Genomic DNA, 11,680 nt, shown 5'->3' with positions numbered 1-11,680 from the left:
TTCCTCTGTAGCATTGGGCACAGATCACAGCTGAAGGACTCTCTGCATGTTGGGGCCTTCAAAGTATTTGAAGGCTTCAATATCTGAGACATAGGTGAGAGGATTATTCTAAGAGGGGTGGTTGAGATTCTGTGGCCTGCACTGTGCAGGGGGTCAGACTAGATGATCATAATGGTCCCTTCTGACCTTAAAGTCTATGACTGAGTCTATGAGTGAGAATGGCAGATATTGTGTGGTGCTAAATGAGACCACTTCAGAAATGACCCAGAGAATTTTCTTTTAAATTGGCCTGTGTCCGGTTTCACTCCTGAATTTCCTGTGATGACAATTAAAAACTTTAAAACCTCTACCAGTTTTCACAATGCAGCTGAAATATAAGCCAAGTTAAAATGTAGAAGGATGATTTAAAAGCATCACTTAGGTTTGGGCATCTTATTTCTTCCATAGGATTGGATCTTAAAAGCTTAATAGCCAAAACCTCTGAAGAGCTTATTAATAATGTGATACATCCAGTAATAAACTTGTAATTCATTTGGTTCAAGGAACAGCAAACATAAAACAAGGAGTTAGTATAACACATACTGGAATAGTTAATACCCATCAACCAGCTCATATCTGAGGCTATGTACATACTAGGGAGGTTTTGGGACAAAAGTGCTGTGGACATGCAAAACAAAAAAGAAGGAAAACCAGTCAGACCAGTTTTTCTGCCTTCCATTGTCAACAGTCCATGGCCCCATTGCTAGCCCCCTGTCCACAGTTAGAGAAAAGCAATGTGGGCAAGCATCCCACAGTGCAGTATTGTGAGAAGACAGAGTTGCTCTGTAAGGGTGAGTCTAGACTACAGGGTTTTGTCAACAAAAGTGGACTTTTGTCGACAAAACTACACTGCTGCTGAGTTCTGTAGACATAACATTGACAGAACTCAGCAGTTTTGTCTACTGCTGTAAACCTCATTCTACGAGGAATAATGCCTTTTGGCGACAGAGGTCTGTCGGCAGAAGGCATTATTGCATATACACTGTCCTTTTCGTCTACACTATCATGTCGACAAAGGGGCTTGCTTTGTTGACAGAGCTGGATGTAGTCTAGACACTTTTGTTGACAGAAGCTTTGTTGACAATATGGGTGTGTCTAGACTACAGAGTTTTGTCGACAAAAGTGGACTTTTGTCAACAAAACTATACCTGTGTCTACACTACCGCTGAGTTCTGTCGACATAAGGTTGACAGAACTCAGCAGTTTTGTCGACGCTGGCACACCTCATTTTACGAGGCATAATGCCTTCTGTCGACAGAGTTCTGTCGTTATTGCATATAGGTGTTATTGCATATAGGGTTGTGTCTAGACTACAGGGTTTTGTTGACAAAGCAGCTTGCTTTGTCGACAGAACTGAATGTAGTCTAGATGCTCTTTGTCGACAGAAGCTTTGTCGACAGTATCTGTCGACAAAACCCTGTAGTGTAGACATACCCTCTCTGTCGACAAAAATTCTGTCGACAAAAGCCTGTAGTCTATACGTACCCTAAGATCTCTATGGTAAGGAAAATCAAAGCAGTACAGCAGTTCTCCAGCCTCCCCCTGAATTTTGAGTTTTCATATTCCCAACTCATAACTCGGATAATCTGAAGAAGTGGGCTGTGCCCACGAAAGCTCATGATACCAGCTACATGTTTCGTTAGTCTATAAAGTGCTACCAGACAACTTGTTTTTTCTGTAACCGACTAACTCGGCTACCCTCTGAATGTCCTGAATCAGCAGTCTGCCTGCCGCTGTGTTCCTAGTGGGGGCAGAACATGCACATTCCAATGATTTGTTCTTTGTTTGTTCCCCAAACCGAGCAGCTATTAAGGGTACCTCTAGACTGCGGGGGGGGGGGGGAGGGGGGAAGGTTCCGGGTTACCCGAGGTATCCCAGAAAAACTCCATCACGTCCAGGGAACGCGTCTGCTCTTCCGCTTTTTTTGGGCGGAAGAATAGATGCACTTTTTCAGAAGCCCTGTCTTCCTCCTTCCCCGAGGAAGAAGGGCTCCTCTGAAAGAGGAGGCTTCCCTGCCATTTGGCCCATTTGTGGAGATGGGGCCAAATGGCAGAAAAATAATCGAAAAAGCTACGTAATTTTGCTTAGCTTTTTCCAAAAAAAGCCTATAATGTAGACCTAGTCTCTGCTATCAGATACTCCCGGGAGATGTGAAAGGGGAGTAGCTCATGCTGGAAGAATAAGGGAGATCAAACCACTAAGCACAGCCATCAGAGCCGGCATTGTAGGATAACTGGCAGAAGCTAGTTCTGTTGACAAAACAAACAGCAGAGTCCACACTGGCTCTTTGTGGACAATAAAGGGAGGGGAAAATAAAAAAGTTTCTCATAGGGGTAAAAGGTTTTTTTTTCAACAAAACTGGGTGGTTTTCTTGACAAAAGTCCCATTGCAGTGTGAGTACTCACTGTTTTGGTGGCAAAAGGCAGGCTTTGGTGACAAACTTGGTAGTATAGACAAAGCCTAAGAAAAATATTGAGGTAGACACCACCACTGCTAAAGTAATTAGCTCATGGCAGGTCATTCCAAAGGAAGTAATCTCCATCCTACAGTTTAGAGATTGTTTGCTTTTAATGGTTGTATAATTAGTGACCACCAGTGTGGTTGCTAGGCAATAGTCTTAAACAACAGGCAGAAGGAGAAAAAAAATGTTTTTAAATGAAATTGTACAGTACTTCTAAAGAAAGGAGGGAAAGGAATAGAAATGTAGGTCTTACCTGAAAAACGGAAGAAAGTAGACATAAGGAAACAAAAGTTAACAAAAGACAAAACATTTAAAAGTGGCCTAGTGAATAGCATGAGGGGCACATCTACAATACATGAAAATCAACCCTGCCACGGTCAATCTTCCAGGGTTTGATTTAGCAGCTGTAGTATAGACCCACTAGATCGAACTCAAAGGGCATCCCATCAGTGCCAGTACTCCTATTCCTCGCAAAGAGTAAGGAAAACTGACAAGAGCTTTTATTCCCATTGCCCTCTGGTTGTGAGGACAGGAATTTAAGATACGTAGGCTTCAACTATGTAATTTATGTAGCTGGAGTTGCATATTTTACTTCAACTTGCCCATGTAGTGTAGACCAGTCCGTAGTTAGCAGATAAAGAAATAGTAAGAAGTGTAATGAGTGATAAGATGACAGTTGCAGCTTTGCACACTAGTATACTTTGCAGCTGGTGGAGAGTCCCTGCACTATTCAGGAATCGATTATGCAAATTGGTAGACACACCATAAAAGATGTGATATACCATATTAACCAATAGTATGACTGAGTGCATATAAACTGATTCATGCTTATGTACACTGGATGTGTTGTGTACCCTATGTCTGCCCCCAGCACTTCTGCATGATCAGCTCAAGTGTACTTTGACTTCATGCCAATAAAGAAACCTGTGATGGATGTACCATTGAGCGGATTTCTTGGATTCCAGGAAACTGGATAAAGCATTTTCCCAGACCTGGAGAGGTGTTCTGGATAAGCTGAATTGACAGGGTTTTTCGGAAAATGCCATCACACCCAGAATTATGTAAAAGACTCGTACTATTTACTATAGTATTTTTGTATCCCATTCCTTATATGCCCAAACTGCCTGTTTGCTTCTTTGCCCGCAGCTGTGCATTGAGCTGAGATCTTCATTGAGCTATCTCAAGTTATGCACAGATCTCTTTCTTGAACTGACTATAATCTAGCCAATCTGTCCACCACTTGCATTCGCATAATATTGAGGAAGGTACTCCATAGCTCCTTGTCTCAAAAAAAAAAAAAAAGAATTTACTGTTCAGCTGGGGAAACAAAATAATTGCTTCTAGCCCAGGGCAATACTATATAGCATTTGAAATGGTGAATGGGCAGGATGATAATGGAAGACAGTGTCGAGGAGCAGCAAAGAAGGAAAGTGGAGATGTTACGCATTGGAAGAGGAGCACGGTGACAGTGAGGAGTCATTGTTTTGATAGGTTGTGCCCAGAAGTGTAGCTTTGGGCAGTGAGATTAAAACCTTGTTACAGAAAAGAGGAATTGCATTTGCATTAATTTTCTGGGTCAGATAAAATCACTGGAATCTGATGAGACAGTAGTAAAGTTATGCAGCAGTTCTCACACCGCTGTGAGCTAGGACACATGAAAAGAAAGTAAAGCATGACATTTCATTTTAGAAAATTAAATTTCACGGGCAGTTTCTAAACTTAATCCCAACTACGCATACAAATATAATGGGGACTAATTTGGCTACAACTACTCAAGAGAGAAATCTTGGAATCATAGTGGATAGTTCTCTGAAAACATCCACTCAGTGTGCAGCAGCAGTCAAAAAAGCAAATAGAATGTTAGGAATCGTTAAGAAAGGGATAGAGAATAAGACAGAAAATATCTTATCGCCTCTATATAGAACCATGGTATGCCCATGTTTTGAATACTGTGTACAGATGTGGTCACCTCATCTAAAAAAAAAAATACTAGCATTGGAAAAGGTTCAGAAAAGGGCAACAAAAATTATTAGGCTTTTGGAACTGGTCCCCTATGAAGAGAGATTAAAAAGACTTGGACTTTTCATCTTAGAAAAAAGGAGACGAAGGTGGGATATGACAGAGATCTATAAAATGATGACTGGTGTGGAAAAAGTGAATTAGGAGAAGATATTTACTTAATCCCACAATATAAGCACTAGGGGTCACCAAATGAAATTAATAGGCAACAGGTTTATTTGGAGATAAGGAAATAGGAAGGAAGATCAGTGTAGATGGGATTGAACTAGAGAACATAGAGAAGTTCATGTATTTGGAGAGCAACATGACGTATGATCTAAACTGTAAGGGTACGTCTAGACTACAGGCTTTTGTCGACAGAAGTTTTGTCGACAGTTACTGTCGACAAAGCCTCTGTCGACAAAGAGCGTCTAGACTGCATCCAGTTCTGTTGACAAAGCAAGCCGCTTTGTCAACATGACAGTGTAGACGCAAAGGACAGTGTGGATGCAATAACGCCTTCTGTCGACAGAACTCTGTCGACAAATGGTGTTATTCCTCGTCGAATGAGGTTTACTGCCATCGACAAACCTGCCGAGTTCTGTCCATGTTATGTCAACAGAATTCGGCAATAGTGTAGACGCAGGCATAGTTTTGTCAACAAAAGTCCACTTTTGTTGACAAAACCCTGTAGTCTAGACACACCCTAAGAAGGAAATAGTGACTAGAATAGTGAAAGCAAGAGTGAGTTTGAAGGCGATGGATAATATCTGTAAAAGTAAAGCGATTAGCTTAGGAACAAAGCTGAGCATCTTGAAAATGTGTGTATTTAGCAGCATGTTGTATGGATGTGAGACATGGGTGATAATGAAAGATTCAATGAGAAGGATATTGGCGTTCAAGAGGAGTTGTTATAGAAAGATCCTGAGAATAGGATGGATGCAGAAGGTCACCAATGAGGAATTATATAGGAAGATGCATCTGAAAGAGAACCTACTGCAGAAGGTTATACAACAGAAGTTACAGCTATTCAGGCATATCTGCAGAATGAACAACGAGAGAAAAGGTAAGACCCTGGTATTCGGCATAATGGAAGGTCCAAACAGGAGAAGCAGACCGCACAGAGAGTGGGTAGATGATAAAGTAGATTGGTATGGAGCTAGTCTACAAACACTAAGCCACTCCGCACTGGACAGGGAAAGATGGAAGGAAATAGTGAGGAAGGCATTGGACACCAACGGACATTGATCCCATGGTTGTTGATGCTGAGGAGGAAGAGGAGGTTTAAAACAAACAAAAGGAAGTTTTTCTTCACTCAGTGCACAGTCAACCTGTGGAACTGCTTGCCAGAGGATGCAGTGAAGGCTAGAAACTTTATCGGGGTTAAAAAAAGAGCTAGATAGATTCATGGAGGTTAGGTCCATCAGTGGCTATTAGCCAGGATGGGTAGTAATGGGGTCCCTAGCCTCTGTTTCTCTAGAGGTAGGAGACAGGGAATGGATCACTTGAGGATTACTTGTTGTGATCCCACCCTCTAGGACATTTGGTATTGGTCATTGTTGACAGACAGGATGCTGGGCTAGATGGACCTTTGGTCTGACCCAGTCTTGCCGTTCTTATGTTCTCAGGGAAGCAGAAGCATTAGGATATTGTGGAAATAAGGTCAGAAAAATATTTTCCCTTTTTTAAAGTGGAAGCATGGTGTTTTTTAAGGAGGGGAGGTTGTTTGTTTCTTTTGTGTGTGTGTGTGTGTGTGTGTGTGTGTGTGTGGTTGTGTGTGTGTGTGTGTGTAAAACAGAACTGAAATATGGTCTGTAGAAGCTTTTCAAGGCAATTTTTAATAATAAAGGATAGCTTGAATGCATAGCTGATGGTACAAATGACACGCACTATAGGTCACTGGAGATTTCCCACTTTTAAAGTTCTGTCTATATTGTGAAACTTGACTTTAGAGAACTGTATTTTAGGCAAACTGCTTGGAAAGAATGGAAAATATCTGAGTTCTTGTACAATTCAATGGACTTCCACTCCTAACGTGAAACTTCACTCCTCTGTATTCTCATTCGCAGTGGTTTTTCTCTGGAAGTGCAGCAAATACACAATATTACATAGGTTGTAAAACCAGAAAGGACAATTATGATCACCTAGTCTGACTCCTGCATATCCAGGTCAATGAATTATCTAACAATTCCTGAATCAAGCCCATAACTTTTGGCTAAGTCTTGATTTAAAGCTATCAAGCGATGGAGAATGCAGTGCGTCCTTATGTAAACTGTTGCAATGATCAACAGCCATACTGCCTATTAAAAAGGTGCACATTGTATGTTTGCATACACAGGGACTGTCAACAACCTCTCCTCTGTTCTCGTTGAGAAAAGGATGAGTGAAGAACAGTGGCCACTGTGTCCTCTGCTTGAAAGTGATCATATGGCTTCCCTGAGACACCTCCCATAGCTGAGACTTGCACATGGAGATGAGTGACCATGCTATGGCCAGTAGGACTGAATTTGGATAAAAGGGAGGGAAGAGGAAGGAAAGATTTATTCTCCTGTCATAATGAAACTCCAGTTAGTAGTATTTAAGGCTGTGTAATCTCCATCATGACCTGTTTGTTTATGACCTGCAATGTGGTTTGGGTTTACACAGGGCTCAACACACGGACCACTGATGGGATCCTTTGAACATGGTCTGTACTGGGAACACACTCACAACGGGAAGCCATCTCCCAGGCGGGCAAGGCTGGCCTTACCATGAGGTGAACTGAGGTGGCTGTCTCGGGTGCCAAACCGTGGGGGCGCCACTAAGACTCTGAGTGTATAAAATTGTGTCTGCTGCTGGTGCATATGTATTCTCTCTGCTCTAGATGCACAGAGGTGGTGGAGTGCTGTGCTGGAAGAAGGAGAGCACAAGAGACATAACAGGCAGGCAGGAGAAAAGGTGGCATGGGGGCATCATTTGAGCTCCCCACCTCAGGTACCAAAAGGTTGTGAGCCGGCCCTGCAGGTGGGGTGAGCACTGAAAAATGAAAGCAGACAGGATGGCTGGAGCAGATGGGTGCAGGGTGTCGGCATTTCTATCTTCCAGGGAGGAGGTGCTGAGAGTGCTGAGGCATTGCGGGAAGTGCTGGCTGCTTAGCCTTCTAGGCAGAGTCTGAGGGGTGCTGAATGGCTCACACTGACCACGTTTGGGTTCAGCATCACAACTGGGCAGCCCTGCCTCCATCTCGCATAGAGCGACGGACTCCCATGTGGGGACAACAGCATGCTGGGAATCCAGGATGGGCTCCCGGGCACCTGTCCTTTTTTGCCTCTCATGTCCGGCTTGACTTGCCCAGCTCCCTGCTCACCACAGGTTGGAGCACTCTGTCTTGGAAACTTTTCTTTTTACAGTAAAATCACTCCAAGAAACGCACAACCTGAAGTTTCACGCTAAACACACAAAACATTGGTCGACAATTTTCTTTTTAATAGGAAGTATTAAAGATGGCAACAAAGAAGAGGCACAAGTTGGATGAACAACCCTGTGTGGGGGATGGAATTTGCTTTTGCAGAGATAAATGGAAAACCAAAGACTATTTCTGCATTAAAGAAAACAAACCTGCAAAGGCACCATGAATCTTGTCACCCTGGGTGTGTCTAGACTACATGCCTCCGTCGACGGAGGAATGTAGATTAGACAGATCGGCAGAGGGCAATGAAGCCATGATTTAAATAATCGCAGCTTCATTTAAATGTAAATGGCTGCCCCGCTCTGATGATCAGCTGTTTGTCGGCAGAGCGGGTCAGTCTAGACGTTCTCCTGTCGATAGAAAACCCTTTTGTCGACCGCCCGGTAAACCTCATCCCATGAGGCATAACGGGGCGGTCGACAAAAAGGTTTTCTATCAACAGGGGAACATCTAGACTGACCCGCTCTGCCGACAAACAGCTGATCGGCAGAGCGGGACAGCCATTTAAATTTAAATGAAGCCGCGATTATTTAAATCGCGACTTCATTTCCCTCTGCCGATCTGTCTAATCTACATGCCTCTGTCGACGGAGGCATGTAGTCTAGACACACCTCCTGAGTTCAAAGACTTGTATCTACCTGACAGCAATTTAAGAAAAACTAAGATATGTTCCTTACTGGAAGGTTTCCATACTCAACAAGATATGTTCCATTCACAAGTTAAAGACAGCGATGCCATTACAGAAGCCTCCTTCAGAATGGCTTGGCACATACCTAAATCAAAAAGACCTTTTACCGAAGGTGAATTGATAAAATAGTGCCTCTTGGACTGCAGCAAATCGCTTTTTGCAGAATTTAAAAACAAAGAGGATATAGTTAAATAAATATCAAAACTGCAAATGGCTGATTCAACTGTAGTAAAACAAATTGGAAGCATTTCAGGTGATCTGTTTTCTAAATTGCTAAAAGATATTGAAAGCGCTGAGTATTTCAGTCTGGCAATGGATGAATCTACTGATCGTGTAGACATAGCTCAGAATCTGGGCACATTTTTTCAATGGTAAAAAGTATGTCAAAGAAATGCTTACTCTGCTACCTTTGATGGGTCAAACTAGGTGAGAGGGTTTATTCTGCACTAATGGCATTTTTTGAAGGACCAGGAAAATGCATTCATTTGGAGATGCTTACTTCAGTAAAAACTGATGGCGCTCTCTCCATGGTTGGAAATGAGAAGGGGCTAATTTTTTTGCTGAAGAAAAATCCAGTTTCCAGATTTCTTTTCATACCATTGCATTCTGCACCAAGAACAGTTATGCAGCAAACTGAAGAGAGGATTTCTCAAGAGCACAATGAAGTGTCTCAAAAATTGTGAACTTCATTGTTGCAAATGCCTTGAAACATAGACAATTTTGAGTTTTAGCTGAGGAATACAAAACACAGTAGGGTGACTTGGCAATGCTTGCAGAAGTTAGCTGGATGAGTCGAGGTAAAGTGTGAGATCAGTTTATGCATCTAGTGCCTGCTGTACGAGTGTTTTTGGAGGCAAAGGATCTCCAGAATTTACTGTCGTGTTTAGACAAAGAGACATGCCTACTAAACGTGGCTTTTCTCACTGATGTGACATGGCACTTAAATGCACTCAATCTTAAACTTCAAGGCAAAGAAAAAGTCTCCCTTCTCTGGTGTGTGATGTTTCTGCATTTGAAACAAAACTGGCCCTTTTTGCAAATCGGCTTAGTGAGACATAACTCACTTTCCCTTCCTCAACTCGCAAGTGACACAGGTGAGTGAACATGTATTTCAGAGCTGAAAACCAATTTTGTTCTCGTTTTCTAGATGTTAAATACCTGAAGACAGTTCTTGAATTTACTGAAAACCCATTTTCAGTTGCGGTAAAGGCAGTCTCACCTTCACAAGTGAGATTTGGTGTTCAGAGGGCCACATTTGAAGAAGAGATGATAGAACTGCAAAACAATAGTATTCTAAAAGATAGGCGTAAGGAAAAGGACACTGAAACATTTTGGATGACCTATGTATAGGAAGACATGTACCCTGCACTACTGAAATGTGCCAAAAAAAAGTGCTAACTTTGGGTCTACATATGTCTGTGAAAGTTCGTTCTCTTAAACTGTGCATCTCTCTTGCTGACAGACATCTGACCGACTGTCTCTGTGCTGCTACAATGGAATACAAGCCTGATGTGAAACAGCTGGTGAAAAGTTTGCAGACACAATCTTCACGTTGATTGTACTTATAAAGTCAAAGAAATTACAGTACTATATTGGCAGTTTTTGCTTCATTTGTTAAAATTGTGAAGCCAAAACAAAAAAGTAGTCAATATAATGGTCTTCTGTTGATATTTGTTTTAGTAGTTAAATTCCTGGACTGTCAATGCTCATTAAAAGTGCTGTCATATGGGTGGAAATTGGGTAAATATTGCATTTTATTAATATCAGCAGAACTGATTTAAATGGGGCCTTTGTTTTGTGTAGTCTTGACTTAATCTTTGTATTCAAGCCCATCAGTGGGAAAGATATATTCATGGAGGTTAGGTCCATCATTGGCTATTAGCCAGGATGGGTTGGAATGGTGTCCCTAGCCTCTGTTTCTCTGGAAGTAAGAGACAGGGAGGGATCACATGAGGATTACCTGTTGTGTTCCCTCCTTCTAGGGCATCTGGTATTGGCCACTGTCGGCAGACAGGATACATGGACCTTTGGTCTGACCCAGTATGGCCGTTCTTATGTTCTTATGTGGCAAAGAATAGATGCTATTCTGTTATTCCTATAAAAAGCCAGAATAATGTGCCCCTTGTTACATTGTGGTTAATCTACTGCTTGCAAGCCATGCTACAATTTACTTTATTGGACAAACTGTTCACTTCCATGTGGTGCTTAAGGACTGTGGTGATTGCTGAAGTATTTTCACACAGGGATAAATCAGCTATTACAGGAAATGCTCCAGAGTCAATTGACTCTGGCTTCAGTGGATTTGAGATAACACCCATAAAGGCTTCTGTATTATTTTACTCCAATACAAAATGTGAGAAGGAGGAGGGGGGCGGGGCAGGAGAGAGAAGAGGAATAAGGGATCTTTCGGAAAAGGCTTTATTTTCTGAAAAATCTGGGTCTAGACTGGCGCTTTTCTCCAGCAAAGACCCGAGACAGAAAAAAGTGGCAGCCATGTTTATGCAAATGAAGCGGGGGGATTTAAATCCCCGCTTCATTTGCAATTGCGATGTGTCTAATTTGCATCCCATTTCCGTAAAAGGGATGCAGTCTAGACACAGCCATAGAGTGATCAAATCAATCCGTAAGACTCTCTTTGTTTTACTAACTACATTAAGCACTTTGATTCTATCACTATAAATCTATCAAGAGTTTTCTTAATAACGGCACACGTCTACAAGAATGTGAACAGTTCCAGCTGCAACAAATGCCTTTTGTATGACTGCCACTTTTTTACACCTTAGTGTAGTGTTTTTCAATTGGTGCTCTGCGGCACTCTCTTGCCTCCCTCTTAAAGAGAGAGAGTCTATTTTGTGGCTTTTTGTTTTGTTTGCTCAACCAATTCTGGTGGCCCTAGGGGTTCCTTGAAAGTCTTTTAAGCTGAAAAGGGTTCCGTGGCCTAACAAAATTGGGAAACACTGACTTAGTTACTTACATAAATAAATATGCATGAAACCATGCAATGTCTTCCAGGCAAATGCCATAAACACTGCCTGAATTTGCAACA

The sequence above is a fragment of the Pelodiscus sinensis genome, chromosome 6 (genome assembly GCF_049634645.1).
Source record: "Pelodiscus sinensis isolate JC-2024 chromosome 6, ASM4963464v1, whole genome shotgun sequence".
Lineage (NCBI taxonomy): Eukaryota > Metazoa > Chordata > Testudines > Trionychidae > Pelodiscus > Pelodiscus sinensis.
This window is presented reverse-complemented; position numbering follows the sequence as displayed.